This window comes from Dromaius novaehollandiae, chromosome 16, assembly GCF_036370855.1.
Source record: "Dromaius novaehollandiae isolate bDroNov1 chromosome 16, bDroNov1.hap1, whole genome shotgun sequence".
Classification (NCBI taxonomy): Eukaryota; Metazoa; Chordata; class Aves; order Casuariiformes; family Dromaiidae; genus Dromaius; species Dromaius novaehollandiae.
This window is the reverse complement of record NC_088113.1, coordinates 15,651,865-15,673,975: the sequence shown is the minus strand read 5'-3', so window position 1 is coordinate 15,673,975 and position 22,111 is coordinate 15,651,865. Positions and strand designations below refer to the sequence as shown.

Here is a 22,111-nt window from a genome sequence, read left to right as displayed (position 1 = left end):
CAGCTGGGCTATGAGTACCAACCCATCTGCAGCATAATAACATATGACCATATTTTTGCACATTTCAGGACACAACATGGGATTTCTACTCTGTCTTTAATCAAGTAAAATAAAGATGGGATGTTGTTTGCCAGTTAAAGAAGTATTTAACTTTTGGATTATACACCTTTATTTCCAAGTGTCTTGTGCAGCAAGGTGCAGTCACCCCTTCCCTGCATCACTCCATGGGCTTCCTGTTCTCATGAATTCAAGTTTCTTCTTTCCCTTGATGATGTTGCCACACTCAGCTCCTGCTGTCCCAGATGTGTGCCCTGGCTTGGATTCCTGCCTCCCCTTGCACTGATCGTGGTGGCTGAGAGATGGTCAGGCGGTGACTGCTTTATCAGTGATTATTTTCACAAAAGATAATCATTTTACTCTTACTTAAATTTTCTTCTTCCCTTGCACCCTGTTCTATCCCTGCTACACCCTTCTTGCCCCCTGAAAGTTTCTCTTCCCCCAGCCGTAACTGATAACACACTAGCTGTTCTGGTGGCCATATCGTAGCTGAAGGGCTAGAAATGATTGTGGGTTTTTTTTTTCCAAGTGGGTTACTACATACCTACAAAACCAGATTAACCAGTTGTGTCTGGGAAGGGCTTTCCATCTTCCAGTGGGATGTCTCCCTTTTAAAGAGTTAAGTCTTCCACACGCTCTCTCCCCGTTTTTTTCTCTTAAGATCTCTGCAGAAGGAAGAAGGCAGGAGGAAATGTAAATGGTCCCACTTCAGAATTCCTTAGACTTCCCCCCAACTATAGCCCTACGTTTTTAAGGCATAATAATAATGTAATTGGTTTTCTGAATTTACAGTGATAATGAGGCAATGTATATACTTGCTCTACAGATGACCTACCATGAACTGTAGTGTACATTAGATTTCTTTGTGTCAAGACCTAGGTCCTTAAACTAAGAGAGTATTACGTACATTGAATCCCAGAGCAGCACATAGAAAAAAAACTGTAAAATGCTCCACTTGTTAAGGTTACAGTTACTGTAGTGTTCTCCTAGTTAAAATACTGCACAGTCATAAAATTCAGCTTGAAAATTATATCAGTCTCAAAGCAACTGCCATAAACAGTTCTCCTTGTTGGTCCTGTACAATTTAAGTACTGATTAAATTCTACAAAGATGGTCAAAAAGACATTTCACCATTGTAGAGCTGGGCTTTGGGATTGCTTTGAGCTTGCAGGTGATACAGCAGCCAGCAATTATTAATGTTTAACTGAATGACATTGCAAGTAATGGGGAGACACTGTAACTTTAAAAGAGTAATTTCTTTAAAGGCTTGGAGTGACTATTACCGTTTTTTTAAGTTCTATATTTATGCCACCTTAGTCCTAAACTGTGAGCCATGCTATGTAATAATAGTGGAACCGCTCAGACAGCAATTTACCAATGTGCTTGAGGCCCTGTCAAACCACATGGAGTGATGCTGTAATCAAATTCATAATGTCTTATCTTTTTCAGATAAAGTAATCATCAAAGGAGTGCTGGCATGAACAGAGGAAAAAATCAGGGCTCAGACATGCTCTAATGTAGTGAGCTGTGACACAAATTGGGCTGTCCCTGTTTGCTTTTCTTCTCTATCTGTGTTTCCAATTGGTCTGCCAAAGAAAAGCTTCTGGCTTTGTTTCATGCCATCTTTTGAGACAAAGGAGCTTTTAAAAGGAAAAAAAACTTGAAAGGGTTAAAATTTCAGACTGCAGTGTTCCTTTAACATGGTTAGAGGCTGGCATTATAGAGAGCAAGTCCACAGACTTGAGATTTTCAGTTAAATCAATAAAATATTGTTTAAAAAGATGGAGTTAAGTGCATTATCTGTCCATTACTCCATTATGGTTTGCCCTCAGTCATGGAAGTGAGACAAAGTTTCCCACAAGGCAAATCACATTTGTAGTTAACCTAAAACAGCTTTCCCATATCAGGCAACTATTTAAGACCTTTTTTCTACTTGTTAATTAAGCATATGTCTAACCATGAGCATATTGGTAATACTGCTGAAGTCAATGGATTGATACCTGTGGTTAAAGACAGTTGCTTATATACCATCTCCATAAAGAAAACGAGAATGGAAATCACTGTTCAATGGCAGCATGAACTAAAAGATAAATCTATTAAATCATAAAATCAAATACACAAGGAGGGAAGAGAAAAAAATCAGATTTTTGTTTTAAAGGGACCCAATTCAAAAGCCAGTGAAGCCATTACAATGGTTTTGGTTTTGTGCTCTTTTCACTTTTCAAATTGATTTCCCTGCCGTTTGGCCCAGACCCATTCAAACTTCCCTGTGATTGGATTATCCACTCGCTTCGAGTTATTTCTGTTTTAAATATTTGCTCAGGTCTTGATGCCATGGCTCACTTGAGCACTCCAGTGATGTATATGAGGCCCAGGCTTTGCAAAAGCTTGATGTGTCTTTTGTGGATTTTTAGGACCTGCGAGGGAATTAAGGCCCAGTCCTCAAGTATGCTGAGCAACCTCTGCTGCCGCAGACTGCAGTGAGAATGGCAGCGGGCGCTCAGCACTTGTGAGGAGGTCTGCAGCTGGCTGCGAGGCTGTGTCCTTATCATTATGTTAAATTCATATCATTAGGAAATACATGTTTTCCATAAAGGTGCTGCAGAAACAATTAAACCATGTAATATTTGCATTCCTGAGGAGTTCTGCACCTATAATAAAGGGAAGCGCACAGGAGCCAAATATTTTCAGCCTTCTTTCTATACACTGTTATGTTTGATTTTGGCCCCAGAAGTGTAGTCACCCACATTTGAATTCCCTGAAATGAATTACCTCCCTCAAAGTTGCAAAAAAGTTGGATAATTCAAGCCCCCAAGTGTAGATTTTTAAAAATGTTATCTTCAATCTATTTTAAGATCTGTAGAGCCCACAAGTGTACTATTCTGAAGGGGGAAAAACACACAAGAAAAAATCAGTATGAAAATGTACTGCGACACTACAGAATTCTAATCACTCCTACACAGAAAGCTTTCATTTTATCTGCTTTTACAGAGGGCTTTTATAAAGTTAGATTTTAGAAGAACTAAAATCCAGTACCACTGAAGGAGACAAAGCTTTTCACTTGAACAAAGGAATGTTTTCTCAAAAAATAACAATGACGATCTGGTTTGTGCTTTTATAGCTGTGCATATACTAGATGATGGATAGATGGTAACACAATGAGAATATATAGTGAGCTGAATATGCTCTCCATTAAAAAAATCTCAAGCAACTGAGCTTCAGTGCAAATCCATGTGATATGACTGGCAGATTTGGCTGGAGGAGCGTGTGTATTAGGTTTGTTCCTGCTCTAAATGATGGCCAAACGTCTTTTATAATTCACCAAACAAAGAGGGAAATATTCCTCCTGGATTCTGGCTGTAGAAGTTCGGGAGGTAGTTCCTCCCTTTCTTTTGACCTTGGATATCTCAAGATTTGAAGATCTGGTTCCTACCACCACAGAAGGACTCTTTTAGCACTGACTTTCCCCTTTCTTGTGCCATAGATTTCCACTCCTTTCCTTCCCTCTGGATGTCTTCATGGAGTCAACTTCTGGCCTGGTCCATAAACTGAAAAGCCTGGCATGGAAAACGGTAAACAGCTTGTCTTCTGGAGAGATGGATTTGTCACCAGCTGTAATACCCTGCAGTAAAGGGCACACCTGGAGGTGGGCCACGACACAGGACCCCTGACCCCATCCCTGCATTCACAGGGGCTGGGTGGGTATTCCAAGCCACGAACAAGACTCAGTCGCTGAGGGACAGGATCACATTGCTGTGCTCAGGGCCAGGAAGGAGTGCGCTAGAATAGCTCTGCAGGCAGGAATCCATTTTCTCAAGGCACAGATAGCTCCCATGGTGAACCAGAAATGGACTAATGCATCCCAAGGGAACAGTCTCTGAGACCTGGAGAGTCCATCTGATCTGAATCGGAGACGAATACCTCAGCAGAGGATCCTTCCAGGATGTATTTTTTTGTTGTTTTGCTCCGTGCCTTCACAGTACGCAAATTCTGATCCACCCTTCGATTCTTTGGCACTACTGAGTGCTGAAGTTATCTGAGTCTATTTGCCACTGACTGCAGTCTATGGGAGAAGCAGGACAGTGATACAAAGAAAGAGATGTTTAAAAAATTTCAGTTCATAAACTTAAAAAAGAAAAGCCTTTTTTGAAATATTTTGATAAGGTTTTAATCATTTGGTTCTGTACCTTAATAGTGGGTTTTTCTGTCCGTGGCTCCTCTGAGAGGGTAGAGGATAAACCATCAATTAGCTTTAGAGGGATTTTTTAGCTTTTTGTTGTTGTCATTGTTAATGACAGAGTTTGGGCCTCAGATAAATGAATCTTTATTATGGGGGTGGATTGACCATATTACAGGAGGAGCTGTGGCCAAAATGCCTCCATCTGAGCCAGCTCACATCTGCAACAGGATAACCACATTTGTGCTGTATTGTGCTTTGTGGAACCATTGGCCTGCTCCACTGCTAACTCAGGGTTCTCACTGCTCCATCTCTGACCATATGCTTTCCTTCATTACATCCTTATAGTATGTTTTTATAGCTCAGTTCACTATACTTCAGCTCTTCCTTGCTTTTGCTTTCCATCACCATCCATCAGATGAGAAGAAAGGAAAGAAAGTCTCTTCATTGAATTCTGAAATGGTTTGTTCATACATCATAAGTATGGGCTTCACATACTTCGTGCTGCGAGCTTCTAAACTCAGATGACGGAGTCCTTGCATGCTTGGAAGTCCAGAGCACTTACACTCTGTCGAGGAAATGAGGTAGAGTTGGTAGAATGATGCCCTGTCACTAATCCCCATCCATTAAGTGGAGCTACTACCTCATATGCACTAACTGTTCTCTGTTAATTATGATGTTTCAGAAGCTTAAGCAGTTACAATAGAGAAGTATGGTGGAACAATAAGTGACCAACAGGCATATATCTAAGTAGAAAGGATAAAGCTTTTATTTCCCTCTCATATGTTACTGAAAACATTGTCACCAGAGCTGAGAGAAAGTTAGAGATTCATGCTTAGCTTTGGAAAATTCTGTCTCGGCACAATGACAGCATAGCTGACCTCACTGCATCATGGTTACCAGCAGAATTTAAACAACCAGGATAAATCATTGTCAGTGATGGCAACAGGAAGTTAATCCAACAACCTTGAGAACATTATTACAATTTTTCACACATTTTCTATCTTTTCAGTGTCTAAGTGAAATTTTATTTCTGTGCTGAATCCTTGGGGCTGCAGAAAGCAAAACTATCAAAGACACCTACATATCTCTGCCTTGAGCAAAAACCAAAATGCAGACACAACAGAAGAGAAAGCAGATGGCCTTGGAAGTGCCCTGAAGAAGATACCACAGGTCATATGTGGTAGGTGGTGAAGGGAATCCATTCCAGAATGAATTACACCTCTTGTAGACATTGTCTTCCTTGTGCTTGTCTTAACATATGCTGTGTGATACCTAATGTTTTAACTACTTCATTTATATAGAAACAGGAATGTTTAGCGTAAGATATCAACAAGGCAGAAGTCTCCATCTGATCTAAGATATCCCTTTATTTATGGTGAGAAACAGGATGCATCTGACCTATTTTAGATGCCTACCATAAAATAAAGTTTCATCACACAAGCTTCTTACCATTGACATTAAAGGAAGTCGTGATGACTAGCTCAGACTGGGATTTCAACACCATAAATGTCTCAGACTAGGTGAGACAAGTCCTACCCACAGCTATGTGGGTATTGCCTTAATGAATCACAACCACAGTCTTTTCCAATATTTTTAGAGATGGTGGAAATCTGATGTTGTAGGTTCCCTGGCAATATTTTAGTGGGAAATGAATGAAATGAAATTTTGCAATATTTTGAAAATGTTTATTCAAATTTTCATTGACATGAAATTTTTTAAGTTTTTAATTCTTCAGAGTCTGTCATTTTGATACTCTACTTTGAGCTTTGTAAAAAGTGCATTTTAAACCAAAACCTAAAAACTCTGAAATTAATACTCAGCTTGAACTGAAAAGGGTAGTGTTTCATATAGAAATTTGTAATGATCCTTTTTGAATTCTTGAGTTCTGTTTCAAATGAAATATTTGTTAAAAATCAGCATTTCACTGCTGCTGATTTCTTCCTTTCCACAGAAAAAGGTTGGACATGAAAAATTTTCCTACTCTATGTATCCTGTTTTGGGATAGGGTGGTGCTTGGGAGAAAGGTGGAAGGAATCAGTGTAAAGAACAGACATTCCTTACAAATGTTGATCCTAACTAATGTTCATGTTATCCATCTGACTCTCTAGTTGTCTCTCACACTGTCTGGATTCTTAAGCTTTTGAATTCTTGAGTCAGAGGATGCCACAGGTTAATTATATAAAATGTTAAAGTGTTAATGCAACTCCTGGGTTTTGCTTCATGTTTTTCTTTTTTTCCTGAGGCTCAGAACAACTAATGAAATTGGACTTAGCAAACTTAAGCAGGCTTCTTATGCTCTCTGTGTCCCCAAACTCCCTTTCTGATCAGATCCAAAGTTTTCCTACATCTTCCTTTCTCTACTTCTAACATTTTCTGGAGGTGGCACTGAGCCAATTATTTGTAACCAATTTTTATTTAACTAGTGGTCTTTGGTAAAATAAAACCTGACTCAACTCTATTGAGATTCCCCATTAGTTATAATGGATATCTGCCAGCCATAATCAATCAAGTCGCAGTTGGAGAGAGTTGGCACTCCTCTGCTGCTGCAGCAGAGCCCAAAGTCATGAGGGTATTGTTCATCTGAAGTAGTTCCTGAGCTGCACAGTGCTGCTTCTCTCTGCCAAGTCGCAGGCAATTGAACCAAACTACTGAAGAATTCTAAAACTGTCATGTCTCTTTTACTTTAAAAGTTGTCCCATTTGCCCAGGCCTGTGAAAGAAGACATTCTACACGTTTAATGGTGGACTAGTAGTTTTACCTCCCTTAAACTGTTTATTTACTGAAGGAGAAGAAAGACTATAAGTACACCAGCTGGCTGACGTCCAGAATCAGTCTCTGGGGAGAACTTTATTAGTGGTAACTAACCATAAGTGCCCAGAGCCTGGCAATGACTTTTAGCAGAATGTTGGCAGACACACTGTATAGGACTAATAAATTAGTAATGATAATTAATAACAGTTTGAATTCATGTGACACATTCCTTGCTGCAATTTAAGTTCATTACTTCTTGTCCTGCTAAACATGGACATGAAGAACAGTTTATTCCCTACCGATCAGCAGTAGCTTTTACCTTTGGTTAGATCCTTTTCACATCTTCCTCCCCTCTTTTCGTCTCTACCCTAAGCAATCTACGTTCTCTGAAGATTTTCTCACGCACCTGAATTTCTAGTCATCGTATGGCTCTTCTCTGGGTTCTCTCCCAGTTGTCCACAGCCTTCTGGAAGTGTCGTACCCAAAACTGAAGGCAGGGCACAAGGTGAGGCCTTGCCAGTGATCAGCACAGCTGAAGGATTGCCTCTCATGTCTCACAAGTAGTACTACTTTTCAAATATTTATATGATGTTATTGATTCTTTCTAAGCTTGTGATCTGTGAGAATACCTAGATTATTTTCTGGAAAGTGGTCCCCTATTCAATCGTCTGTCTCTGTAACTAGCTGTTCTTGACTATCTGTAAAATCTTGCACCTCTCTTTATTGAATTTTGGCTTTTTTATTTCATTCCACCAGTTTGTCTGAATCCTTTAAAATTCTCCTGTCATTGTCTATGTGCTTGCAGCTTTTTCTGGTGTGCTGTCTTCAGTAAATTGAGTATGTATAATCTGTATTCCACCATCAAAATCATTAGTAAAAATATTGACTAATATCAGATCAAGGATTGCACCCCACTTGTGATATCCTTCCAGTGCGCCAATGATTATTATTACCTATGTAAGAGTCTACAACCAGTTTCTCAGTCACTTTATAGACCTATACTCTGCTTTTCACATTTACTTTTGAGATACCGTGTCAAATAGTGGAATTATGAATGTCTCTATTTATGGAGTCTACACCTTTTTCCTTATCTGGAGCAGAGCTGGCTTGTACAGTGATCTTGTAAGAGATCAACCAGCTGTAAAGTAAGCAGTAGGAACGTAGAGAAGTGAGAAAAAGGTAGGGCTTGCTCCTTTGATGCTGAAAAATCCTTGGATCAGTTTAAGTCATTTTGTGTAATTTCACCCTCTTTTTCCACTTAAATGCTTAAAAATATATATGATAGTTTATTGTAATACTGCTCTGGTGATTCAAGATGATTGACCTCTTATTTCCTGGCTCCTCTTCCCCCTCGCTCTCCCCCTCCATTTAAAAACTAGATGCTAAGACCGACCTTTTCCAGACATCTGAAACTTGATCGACTCTCCATGAATTCATAAATGGTAATACCTCCATGATGCCTACAAACAGCTCTCAGATTGCTTTAGCCAGTTCTTTAAGCACTCTAGGATGAAATGAATCAGATCCAGTGCATATGAAACCATTTAACTGATCTTCGACTTGCCCTAGCCTGAGATTCACCATTAAGGGAAGAAAGAACATATCGTCTTAGCTCATCTACTAATTGATCTAATCCATCTGCAGATCTCCAGCTTGTAATTTGGTTTGGCTGACGATACTTCAGGAAAAATATTTAGGCTCCTTTCCTACGTTTTAATATAGCTTCATAAACATAAAATCATGGCAGTTCCTCAGCCGAAACCAAGTCACAGATATATGTGTGAATTGAACCCTCTGGTGGTGAATAATCTTTAACAAAAATTTTAGCCCATGGCAAATACAAAATAAAACTGATTAGCCTAAACGTCAGGCAAAAAAGGTTTAAGTAACATGTTTTATCTCATGCTTGTGATGGGCTAAAAGCTGTACCTGGTTATCTATAATGTTTCAGATGATGAACAATGTTTTCTTAAGATGCAAGAACCTGTTTGTGAGCCTGACTATAAGATTTATGAAAACTGAAAGAAGAAATCTATTAAACATCAATATGACAGTTATAGACTTTGACAAAACTTCTCTTTTTTTCCGTGGATTAATTAAAAAAAAAAGATAAAAACTCTTGTGAGTTCAAACAAAACAGATTTTTCCAGGGAAATGATAAGGTCATTTTTGATCAATGGGAAATATTTTATTTGACCTGAAATAAAATATTTCATTTCATTTTTGAGCATTTAGCTTGTCTTTAAAAAGTTTTTTTTAATATTAGATGAACTTTTACATTAAAAAAGCAGTGTGAAAAAAGTTTCAATTTGGAAAATGTCAAAAAGAAACTTTTTGGCATTTCTGAAACAAACACTTCAGATAAAAAATGTCAACATGAAATGTTTTGACATTTTCAAAAAAAGTCTCCCATTTTTTTCATCTGAAACTTTACCAAATTTAAATTGAATTTACTATTTGTCTTGAAAATAAGAACTGCTTGCATTGGTACTTTTCCCTGGGTAAGCAGTTAATCTTCCTGCCAGGTTAGCTTTAAAACATCAGCCAAGCAACTGTACAAACATATATTATAAAGCAGTTCATGCCTTTACTGCAGCTCAGATTTGGACTTGTTAAAGGTTATCTATACTCCTTCACCCTTGCACTTTACAGTGTCCAGCTGCCGGCCTTGCAAACAGTTCTGCGGTCCACAGAGAAAGTAAGAAGGAGAGAACTGATTAGTGTTTAACATCTGAGTAATTTCCCATTACTTTAAACTGATATTTTTATTTTAAAACCTGGCTAGTGGCACATTTATCAAAGTTCATTCCAGAAAAATGTTTTTTCCATCAAACAGAAGCAAGTCCATAATTTTGAATGAGTTGTAGAGATCTTTACAGCTAAATTCTTAAATTAAAACAACGCCTTCTAGATCAAGCTCACAGCACTCCAAAATAGAATTTCAAGCCGCAGTTTGAAGTAGCATCATGAAATAGTTGTTGTTTGCATTTTTGGGAGGTTATAGATGCTATATGCTTACCATATTAATTATACATAATTATACAAAAATTAAATCTTATGGTGTACTGAAAAACAATGTTTTACTCTAGCTGAGAAGCTTCAGCTGCAAAGCAGTTACAGTTCATATGCAAGAACTACTTTTTGCGACAAAAAGAATTTCACATTCACTTGATTTCACAATTTCTTCAGAAGAAGCCCGAGATGTTGCTGTTCTAATAGCAGCATGAGATGAAAGGAAACTCTGCCAGGCAATGCTAAGCCCACCTCAGACTAAGACCCACAGTCTTACGTGGATGCCAGAGCACTGAGCTCTAGACGCCTGCCCCCTTAGCGGGATCCACGGCCCTGAGTGAGGAGCCCCAGAATGGCAGCCAGAAATGGCAACATGCCGGGAGGGTTCCTCTTCCATAGCAGCCCAGAGGTGAGGATCCTCACCTCAAAGGCAGGGAGATCTCGGGGGAAGGTGGTTTGAATCCCTCCATACAAAGAAGGAAACTGGATCCATATTCTGACCAAGCTAACCACTAGACTGTTGGGTAAAGGGGACTCCTCTGCCTTTATTTTTAACAGAAAGCACTGGTTGTTACTCCATTTTGTAATATGGCAGGCATTGAGAAAACTTACTGGATTTTAGGGGGTGCAGGCAAAGGAATGGCTCAATTTAGGACCCCAGAGTAACTTGGATATGCGATAGGTGCCCTGCTTCTCAGCCCTGCGGAGAATGATGCACACATTCAGCAGGAAAACTGTAGGCACTTTGGAGGTTCCTCTGTTTTTGATGCCGATGTTCCTTAGTTGGGCAACAGTTGAAGAAGGTTTTTGCTGAGCACAGTCTGCATGGATGTGTGTCACCTTGATCTCACGTCTGCTGCCTCGTTTGGATCTGGGACATAGCACACTGGAACAAAGTGAGGGGATACACAGTAGTGCACATTGATTTAGCTAAAGGGCTGTCTGGAAAGGGTTAATTCTCCCTTGGTGGGGTTGCAGGAACCCAGCTGCCTGTCCTGAGTGCAGAGCCCCACCAGCTGTGAGGAATTAATGACTTTCCACATGACCTCTATAAGAGTTTGAGGTGGGGGAGAAGAGGGGCTTAGTGCTGATGTTGATAGGTTGGGTGAGGAGGTGCTAGGGCAGCTGAGCAGAGCACTCTTCTCTTCAATCCTCTCCTCTGTGTTTTAGTTGAGAGAAGCCTTTCAGTGTTCAGGAAGAAGCCAGGTATGCTTAATATTGACATATCCATTTTACAGTGAAGCACAGCTGAAGACAGTTTTATCTCTTAATGCTCCTGACTCCTAGCTTTCTCCTCAGTTATGTCTCTGTGGTTTCTTCTTTGACTATGGGGGCTTCTCAGTTCTGCTGGTTCTTGTTTAAGTAGTGCTGAGTTCTGATATTTCTTATTAGCTAATTTGAGGAAGTTAGACAACATGTAAGATTATTAAAAATTAGCTAAGACTTGGATGGAGCAAAAAAATGTTATGTCCACAGGACTAATCAACTGTCCATCAGCTGACTTATGCTGATCTCTCCTAACCAGGGTCCAGCCTACTATCTTGTAAGGTGTGAATTGCATACCTGAATGCAGCAAGTTTGCAGAGCTACTTCATGCTGAGTCCTAAATTGACACTAAAAGGGGAACTTCCACCCAGAATAGAAATGCAAGGAAATTGAGTAGACTAACCAGTAGCTTGAAAAGTTCTGAAACCACAATGGCTATTAAATGAAGCCAGTTTTTTTTTTCAGACACTAAGTCATAGTTTTAAAAATACAAACATCTAGATAATTAGAGGAACTTAAAATCTGTCTTCATAGTGTTTCAGGCAGGATGACATTGTCAGCTATTCTATTTTGTATTGATTCCCACAAAGCTCAGTTATTCCCAGCCTTCCATTTCAGACACAGCACCTTGTTTTCCTGTATCTTGAAGCAAAGAAATTAGATAAAAACTATTGATTAGCAAGGCACAGGGGGGAGTTATGTCTGTAACCTTCCTTTGTCTTGCAGCTCTGCAGCTGAGGCAGCAGTAATAGGATTCTGTGCGAGTGCGACTGTGATGAGGTCACACTGCTGAGGAGGGAATGAAAACACCGCAGTCAGCTAGATCGCTTGCTTCTCTGATAGTTTTTGATATTGTTTGTCAAATTGTGATTTGAAGGTTATTTCTCTGGAGGCTAGAGTTGCACTGTTTCTCTTCTGTGCTTGGCTGGGCTTTTAAAAAATCATGTATTCATATAAATACCCCCTCCTCTCTCAAAGTTTCTAGCTCTTATTGGGAAAGGAGCAAGAAAACAAGTATCTTCAGAATTTTTCCATCCTTATAAGATTAGAGCAGTTATTTGTCATGATAACATGAATTTTTTTGGTCTCTAATTCTTCTTCCTCCCTCCTTTTTCACTTGGGTGCTGCAGTCCTCTTCAGTTCAAAACAAGTTCTATAAGAAGGAGTATGAGCCATGAAGGGTTATGCTGATTTAGTAGGTAGTGGCATAACATTTATTGGTATCATTACTCATATGGGAAAGAAATGAGGAGTTTCCTCATTTCAGTTGTTTTGAGAACAAGCATTCTGTGTCCTACCTAAGACAACTACCAAACTGTACAGAAAATGGAGAAAAATTTATAATGCTTTTCCATCCTGAATGGGCTCTAGCATTTTCATTCTTCTATTGCTTCACAGCGGTCAAGCAGCTCAAGGAGGAAACTGAGGCACAGAGAATCAGTGATCTGTCTACTGTGACAGGGTGTCAAGTAGTGTTAAATAGAGGATAAACACTAAAGAAAGCTGGCCCTCAGGACTTCTAGTATAAAAGGCAGCCAGCATTCTTCTCTTCCCACAGAAGAAGGAACCACATGGGATGTGCAGTTTCTACTGATCAGACCTTAGGAGTTCTTTCTCCCTTTGGAAAGCTCAGTTGCCCTAGATCTCCTCCTGTAACAAGATACTGGAAGATTGGCATGGAGATAGTTGGCTAAGAACACCCTCCAGATACACTTCTGGAATTGCACAGCAGTAACAGGATGCCTTTAGCAGGCAGCTGCCTTGTCTGCCCGAGACTTACTGTGCAAAAACAAGTATGCCAGGTCAAGCAGCATATTTTGAGGGTTGATGTCCCACCCTCTCAAATAAGTGATGTGGGAAGAAGTCTTCTGGGAAAACTCCTTCCCCAGGCCTATTACTGTGGGGTTTTCTGTGGGAAGCAGTGAGACTTTCCCATCCTCTCCTTTACCCTGGGATGCTCTGTGATCACAATATGTGGAACTGTCTCATGCTTCCAAAAACTCCTCCAGTGGTAAACAAGCACACACTTTTTTTTTCCCTCTAGTCTGCTCCATTCTGTATGATCTTGAGGACATCATTCCTTGCCCTTGTTTTCTTCATCCATGTGAAGAAGGTGATTCTTTCTTTCTTAAAGGCTGTTGTGAAAATGTTTAGTTTCTGTAATTCCCCAACCTGATGGGTGCTATGGAAAGGCAAAGCACCTTGCTGTAATTCATTTCTTGGTAGGGGTAGTTGAAGCTGCTTTAGAGATCTTTTCCTCCTCTGAGTAGTCTGCTGGAAAGACCATTCTCTCACTTATTATTGCTATTGTGTTGTTTGTATCATTATCCTCATCACACATATGGCTATCTTCAAGGTACTGGTGAAGAAGCCCCACAGCTTAAAATAAGAGTTACAGGTAAATTACCTCTAGCATGCCGACTGAATGTGTTATCAATGGTTAACCAACTAAAATCATACAGTGTCTGATAAAGTACCTGTCAGCTGGCTGCTTTTGAATGGATGAAATTACTCACTGGTGGCCCAGGGATGCAGTAGGTATTATCTCATTAGCATTCAGCATCACCTATATACTCCCAGAGGGCATAAAGAATGGAGGCCCAGAAAAAAAGAGATTAGAGGAGAGCAGTGAGCAGGGAAAAGGATTTAAAAACATTAATCACATTACTCTTTAGAAAATGGGCAATTGCAATGTATTAAAAACATAACTAGTGCATTCTTGTACATCTCAGGAAAGACAAAGTTTAGCTGACAGAGTTCTTTTTACCTTGGTTTGTTTCAATGGATCAGTGTCGTCTTTTAGCTCCCACTTAGGTTTTCATTTGACAGATTTTTCCACCTCCGTCCAAAATATATCGCTAAGGGTGGCTTAGTCACAAGGACGTGTGACTTTGTAATCAGAACAGCATCTGGTGCTATAAAGCATTGGAGCCCCAGTCCAGAGTAGTGAGTAAGGTTAGAATGGCACATGAGTAGGCATCCTTATGATATCCACACAGAATCTGCCAAAAAAATCTTTTCTACCCACAAGACAGGCAAATCTTCTATTTAATCTCTTAAATATTCTCGGCCACTATTCGACATACTTTCATGGCCGGTCATCTGTCTTGTAGCAAGATCTAAAGGACTCAGCCAGGTGCTAAGATAATTGTTTCCTTACTTCAACCAGCATCTGCTCAGCCAGCTGGGTAGCTCATCTGTAAAGGGTGACAGGCTAAGGTAGCAGCCTGCAGCATCCTGCCTCTTCTGCTCTCATGACATGTAGCCCTGCTGAATGTGTGTGTGTAACCCTGCTTTGGAGAGCATCCTGCAAGAGAGAATTCAGTTCTGCTGAGGTAAAACTGAAAGGGTGAGCCAGACGCTAAGGAAGTGGACAAGGAGCAGGAGAGGTCTGGGTATCACAGAGAAAGAGAAGGGTGAAGAGTGACTAATAGAAAGAGAAACTGGAGAAAAAGAAAGGTTGGGCAGTAACAATGCTAGGATATGGATGTAGGGAGCACCTCTTCTCAGATCAACTGAGAGGCTTCAGGAGAAAAGGACTGTGAATCTTGGTACTAGCACACAAGGTCTTGCATATCCTTGTGAAGGAAGGAAGAATTAGAATTTCCTCTTTCAGTTGATGGAGAATGGAAGTAAAAAGGCTTATAGGACTTTTATCAGGATTTCAAAGTGTCCAGTCTGGATATGCTAATTTTGAGTGCCCTATTTTGAGACATAAAGGGTCTATTATTTGGTTTGCTGGCCATCAAATATTCTAGCTGAGGCCACTGGGGGATTATTGTGCTTAAAAGCAAGACTATGAAGTCTTTGCTGGACGTCCATAATTATTGGAGGCTTGCAACATTTTTGGTTTAAGTGACAAAACGGAAGTGTTGAAGACAGCTAATAGTTTAGACTGCGATCTCATGCTTTTTGATGCTCTGCTTTGATCCCAGATTAGCATTCCTTCATATTAAATGCTTGTATTTTCTCATATTTGTATGTTACATTCATCTGTTTTATTTTACAAGGATATTTATCAACAACCTGTGTAAGCCCTGACTGCCAGTTCTCCATGTCTAGCATTGGTGAAAAGCCATGTCTACCATTATTTTAATGGCTTCCATGATCTGTAACTCCACACATCTGGTGTTGGTGGCAGTTAGTCTTCTATACTGACATTCTGTTCTTTAAGCAGATGGTTTGTAGGAAACCGTTAGCTGAAAGTCAAGGAGTGGCAAGAATATCTAGCATTGTACAGGATGGATGAATACAACCTCTAGCATTCTCTGATCCAGAGCCCTCCCTCACCCACATTCCTGAGCAATAGCGAACATAGTAAATAAAGAGAAATAGTCTGCATCTGACAGAAGCCAATGAGAGTTTTGTGTACAGGGTACTTACAGGACTCAGGTCATATGTTGTAGATTCTGGTACAGATTTGGAAAAGTGCTACTTTTGCTTTATAGCTCTGATGCTAAACAGACATTTTCATTTATAAGCGCTTTCTTTAATTTTTTTGTTACCCCAAACTGCCAAAATTAGAGGCATCTGACATAAGAAAGGAAGTCAGTTTTGTTTAATTTATCTCAGATTTATTTTGTGACATTTCCTGGATACATTTACCCATCACATTATTAAACAACAGTTTATTTTCTGGAGGGTAGAGCTTCAGCTTTGGCCATATTTCAGTAAGACAGGAATTTAAATAATGTCAACATGCTGAGAAATTAGAAAGTCTCTTTCAGGTGTGTTTTGCAGGAGAAAGTTCAGAGTTCCCCTATCTCTCCTAATCGCTGGCCTAGGGCTTTTTCAAATGCGTAATCTTATTTTTCCACGCATTGAAATGTAAACAGAGAATTTTCACAGCAGACAGAGGAATCCATCTGCAAATAGTATTTGTTTTTTGGCAATTTGTTTCTTTAATTATGATAAATTCCCACAATTTAGCAAGAGTACAAAGAAATGTGCTCTTGCATGTCTTCCTTCAGGAGGAATGGCGAAAGTGGCTCTTGTTTGAAAAGAAATTCCCCAATATATTCACATAATTCTTGTAATTCACCCCAGCAAATGATGAGAAACCTCCTTTTTTCCCCCCTCTCATGGGACGGATGTTTGGCTATGATTCATAAAACATTTTTTTTGCTTTTTGACAAACTGTTACTGACTCAGGACAAAGCCTGAGTCAGGAGGTGGTACGAAATTCTCAGATGAAACTGGCCTTTATCTCTCAAAAGTGCTGAGTTGTAATGAGTAAGATACATATCTACCAATTATTTGCTGGAATAAAGGTGCACAGTTCAGTGACTTCACAGAGGTACTAATTCACCAGCAGAACAGATGACTTAAAAAGTTTGACTTTGTTCACAGTTGGGAGACCTCAAATCAGGCCCAAAGTTTTGAATGCTTCCAGAGTGCTTTTTAGAAATAATGACTTGAATACAAATTTTGCACCTTGAATCTATTAATCTTTCTCATTAGTTTCATGGCAGCATACACAAGCTGGTTGTTATTTATGCTTCCTATGCAGACAACGGCCAGAGGTGTAGGCGAATGCAAGGGAGGAATCTGAATCTTTTCAATCCTCATATGCGTTACTTTGCCTCCAGACTATGAACTAGAAGGTCTACTGTGTAGATTTAAAATGTCTTGCCCTTTTTACAACTACATCCCATTAAAAAAATCACATTCCTTGTACATGTGAGAAGGAAAATCATTTGCTTCTCAATGTAAAAACATGCAAAATATGTTTGCATTTAGTACTTTTTTGATGAGAAGTTTTTAGTTTAATTCTTAACCTCTACTTTCTTTTTGGTCCCTTTGTTTTACTTCCTTTTCATTACAAAAGGAATATGTACATGTATTTGAAGTTTGTACCCTATATTTTGTGGAGGGACAATTTGTGCTTTGCAGAGAGAAAAACTGCAAGTGTCTGCAGGACACTTAAGTTGACATAGATACTCTCTATAGATTCGACACATTCACATTTGTATTCATGAGATTACTGATCTGATAGGAGAGGCCTTTATCTACTTTGCCTTAATTTCTGCATGTCGCTTGCACTGACTCACACACTGTCTGCAGGCTGATGCACAGTCATTTCAATCCTTTGTTCATTTTTCATCGGGGAAAGAGAGAACCTGGGGGGGGGGGGGAAGTAAACATATCAAGTACGTAAAATATTTTGTTACTTGGACCTCTGCAGACTAATTCAAAACAACTGCAAAGCGTGTTTCGTATTCAGAATATATGAATGGACCTTGTTTCTGGATGAGGAAGAGAGCAGAATGGGATGAACTGCATAAATTAAATACTTAATTCAATAGCTTTATCTCTTTTCTGCTTTTGGACTTCTCACGATTGAGTTTTCGTAAAGTTCCTCACTGTTAGATTGTTTGGCAAACACTTGATGCCTATATACTTAAATGACTACGCTGGTCACATTTAGTTGTTTTATGGTGTTTTGTTAGCTGTCTTAGCCATATGGGTTTTTTGTTTTGAGTTGGGGATTTTTTTTGCTTTTTTATTATTACATGCCTGGTTAATTGTCGCTTTTATGAAGAAATGGAGGAAAAAGTCATAAAGACATTCAGTCAAACCATTCCCAAAGCAAATATAATGAGGGAAATGAGAAGACTTAAAGAAATATTTACATGCTTTGAAATTTCTGTGAATGTTCCTAAAAATAGAACAAAAAATGAAATACTGACATGATTGTTAGTGAAAGGAATAAAAAGAAATGAGAACAAATCTTGTTTTTTATTCCAAGAAGTAGTTCTTGGCAGTATCGAGGAAGCTCTAATAGAGAAGAAAAAATGTAGATTTTATCCCATTTAAGCATAAGTCAGTGGGCTAGACTAAACAGTACAATGCACTGAATTCTTCTTTTTTGTACCAATGTTCAGTCACATCCGTAAACTTGACAAAGCTACATAAAAAAATAGAGATATTTAAATGACTCAGCAGGTGCCTTCTGTACAAAATGGGCAGTGTATTCTTTCTAGGATGTAAGACACATGGTTTTCATCAGGTCACAACAATTTAAATTGTGTGGTTAGTGATTCTGTGAGAATGCATTCATACAAGAACTGTTACACCATAATGCTAATAACTTGGGTAAAATTCTGGGGATATTTCCTGCAGATTCATTTCTGGCTCATGAAACCATCAGAGGAGAAACCTCTAATTCATCTGGGATACAAAGGGTTTGGTATAGTCACCTTCTGGTCAGCCAGTCATTCTGCAGGTCACTGCCATCCCTGCCATCTTCCTACAGCAAAAATAAGTGCTACGTGGGAAAGCCTTTCTGTAGCATTCAAGGATAACAGTAATTACCTAATTTCTGGTGTGATCATGTAAAAGATTACATTAATAGGCAGCAAGGATGATCAAATATAAAGGCAACGGTGTGAATAAAATAATCAGTACAGTGTGAGGTAGGTGTTATATTAAACATCCAGTGAACAGCAATATTAACAACTGCACACAAGTGGACTAGCATGGTATATGCATCACTTAATATGCAACAGTCCAGCTTTCACAGGACAACCAAACAAATAAGCTTGTTTACAGGAAAGGATAAGCCTCATTTTAAGAATGCCCTTTCATTTAATATAGGACAACAATTTCACTGTTTGTCCTTTCTTAGAAAGTAAGCCAGTTATGAGTTATATTCACCAACTATGGGGAAGAAAGATGCATCTTGTTGCTTGTGCTCTGTATGACACACAAGACTTTTACTCTCTGCTGTGTTTGAGGCTCTCTATAAAGCATAATAGGTGTGGTTGTGTTTTGTACTCATTTCGCTTGGTTTTCCTTCCTTAGGCATATGCAGTGTGATTGCTTTGTGAATTCATCAGCCACGGAGAAATAAGGAGAAATCCAGATCAAGTAGCGGGACAGTGGAGGTGCTGCAAGCCCAGCGGAGCTTCTCGGGCAGACAATAAATCAGGTTTGAATTTCCATTCATCTGCATGTATAGAAAAAGTTCTACTGTTTTCTGGTAGCTTGCCACACACTTGTGAAGAAGTTGCTATTATTGAGTTAGGTAGCAGCATAACACCAACATTTATACTATTTAGAGGAAAGGGTTTCTGTGATCACTAAATAGATGATTTTTTCATTGTCACAATATATGTAGTGCTAAGATGTCACTTTATGTCTGCTCTTGATTTCTCCGATATCTTCTGCTAAAGTGATGATTACAGCTGTATCTTCCCTCCCTTTTATAACCTTTAAAGTTTCCCAGTGAGCTCTAGAGCACACGTTTCCGTTTTTGTTTGCATGCGCTTTTTACTTGTGGCTCTGTTTGTTCAAAAATTGTAATACTGCAGAATCTGTAAAAATATGGTACATAAATGTATTTTCAGGAGAGTAGGACAAGTGACTTTTTTTGCATGGGTCAAAAAGAAGACATTTAAAGGGAGTCAGGAGTTTCATACAGTGGAAAGGGAAGAGGGAAGAAATTGTCTCTAAAGCGTTTAAGGGTTTACAGTCCCCTACCACCAAATTTTTAGTTTGTTGCCTGGATTATTTTAACTGAAATATAAAAAGACAAAGTATGTCTTCTAAATTGGCCCTCATAATGTTATCTGTGTACAAAACAATATTCTGAGAGGATATACCTATTTCCACAGAATGTACTACTCTCTGGAAAGAAGGTAGGCAACATCTTCAGCTGCTTTATGCGTAGCACAGTGGGTTTCACTGGAGGAGTGTTGCCTGACAGAGTGGGAAATCAATCTGACATATTTCCAGTCCCAGAACTGGCCATTTCTCAGGGAGAAGATTGAACTTACATTGCATGAGCTTGATGTTTAGAAGGAAAAAGAAAGGAACTTGAATGACCCCTTTGTTTGGCATATCCATATTCCAGTTCTAGTGTTATCTGGTCCATTGTTCCTTTAAACTCCAGTCATTTCAGGAAAAAAGCTTACATGCTTCCAGCCTCTTGCTATAAAAGATGAAGCACAAAGAAATCATAGTATCAAAATGCCAGTTAGCAATCAAATCAATTTCACTTGGTGGATTTGATTTTCTTTTAATTTGATTGTTATGCACTGGAACAACAGGGCAACTATAATGGGAACTGTTTTCCTCACGGAAAGTGGTGGAGAGGGGAGGGCTATGCATTGCTTGGCATGCACCAGAACCGGGTTCTGAAAAAATGCTCTTCAGTATGTATCTCTGCCTTTGAAGACAAAAGCAAATAAAATCTGAATTGTTCCAGATATGAAATCAAATTCCCTGGCTTGCCCTACATATGACACTAAAAATGGGTCAGATGGATGGTTGTTAAGGCCTGGTGTGTTTAGAGTGTGGGTGAGCAGGAAAAGCACAAGGACAGCTTGGTGCTGGGAGCTGAGATGCTAACAGTGGCCGGGGCAGCCCTTGGAGGCCGGTGTTCTGCCTGTCAGCTCCGGTCTGTCAGGGCATGGCTACAGGTGCTTTTCAGAACCTTTACTGTGAGTTTCTCAAGCTGCTAATTTTGAGGGACTTTGATTCTTATTCTAATGTGGGATTTGGACAGAGATGCTCTGTTTATTACTCTTAAACTTGGATAATATGTTGACTATCTTGCAGCACGTGTGCACAGTGCAGAGACAATCTTATCGGGTGAGAAATGCTGCTGTTCAGGATGCTGAGTTATACCCCTTGGCTATTTTAATACAAATGTCTTTTGCACTGTGTATTTTGGAATGAGGACGTGGAAGTTTAAATCTCCCAGCCCACGCTGATTTCTGCGGTAGACAGATGCTTGTGCCTGATTACCTTGGTTGCAGTGGTGGTGTTTCCCAGGTTGCCTGTGTGTTCTGATACTGGATAACTTCTGTTTAGTTCTTGCTCCAAAAAAATGGGTGGATATGAGTAATACAGTCAAATATCTTACTCCCCTAGGTCACAGGTGATGGATTTCTTTACTAGTGCAGGCCAGAATCTGGTGTATCTCAGACATGTGGCTTGCGTCCATATTTATACACCTGTATCATTGAAAGACATGAAGTAATGGGACTTCATGTTTGAATTCCAGGTCAGATATCAGCTGATTTCTAAACATAAAGGGCATTTTAAATATCACTTCTGTTGGAAGACTGGATCACCAGAAGCAAAGAGTTCCCAGCCAGGGTAAGAGGAGGGGAGGCAGAAACATCAGTGAATGCTGCTTTGACTTCATCCATTTTTGGCAATATGTTGTGAAAATGAATGTGTTTAGCCTTGTTAGCAATCATGCATCCTAGAACTGGGAACAGTGACTTGTGATAGATGCCTGCTGCCTCTTATCTCAGGTGTTTTTCTGAAAAGCTCTTTTGACAAATAGCCCAAGTTCAAGGAACCTTTTCCTCCTTAGACCAAACTTCTAAAGAGTGTGAAAAGCTAACAGGCTCTTCTGGCTAGCTGGGTGTTATTTCTATTCCCTCCTCTGCTGTCTGCTTGCTAGTTTATTTAACCTGAGTTTCTGGCTGCTTGTCATTTTGCTGATGCAAAACCGCTCAATATCCATCAATAGAAAGATTGCCATTGCTTTCAATAGTCTGTGGATCATGCTATCAGTTTCATTTAAGCTTCAGATCTGGCTCTGCACAGTTCAAAGGATTTATAGTCCCTACTCCAAATGCTTATCCAGTTTTTCTGAGTTGCCTTATCTCAACTGATACAGCAAGTCTCAGATCTTCACCTAAGTATCAGCTGTATCTATTAACCAATAACACAGACATTTAATGTAGGAAGGAAGGAAGAAAGGACATTGTATTATAATGTTTAACTTGTGAAAAAGGAGGAAATACCTTCAACCTGTGATCCATTTGGATTGCATAAGCTATGAATGAGGTATTGTTAGATGAATATTAAATATACATGTAAATATTA

At 39.4% G+C, this 22,111-nt stretch overlaps 1 protein-coding gene and 1 long non-coding RNA gene across 4 annotated transcripts in view; one reads left to right on the top strand and one right to left on the bottom strand.

Moving 5' to 3' along the window:
* Positions 1-14,277, bottom strand: part of LOC135330128 (uncharacterized) — a 33,706-nt gene extending 19,429 nt beyond the window's left edge. For both annotated transcript variants that reach the window (XR_010391935.1, XR_010391936.1), the window contains exons 1-2: positions 14,034-14,277; positions 602-722 (exon numbers count right to left, since the gene is read on the bottom strand). This is a non-coding gene — a long non-coding RNA (uncharacterized LOC135330128). The remainder of the gene's footprint in view (positions 1-601; positions 723-14,033) is intronic.
* The window catches only part of PMEPA1 (prostate transmembrane protein, androgen induced 1), a 184,475-nt gene continuing 165,925 nt past the window's right edge, over positions 3,562-22,111 (top strand). The window contains exons 1-3 of one of the 2 annotated variants that reach the window (XM_064521564.1): positions 3,562-3,629; positions 5,247-5,417; positions 19,070-19,196. The gene's annotated coding sequence lies outside the window, so the exon portion shown is untranslated. Of the gene's footprint in view, positions 3,630-5,246; positions 5,418-18,446; positions 18,682-19,069; positions 19,197-22,111 lie in introns of those variants that run through there. The other variant, XM_064521565.1, reaches the window with a different exon arrangement.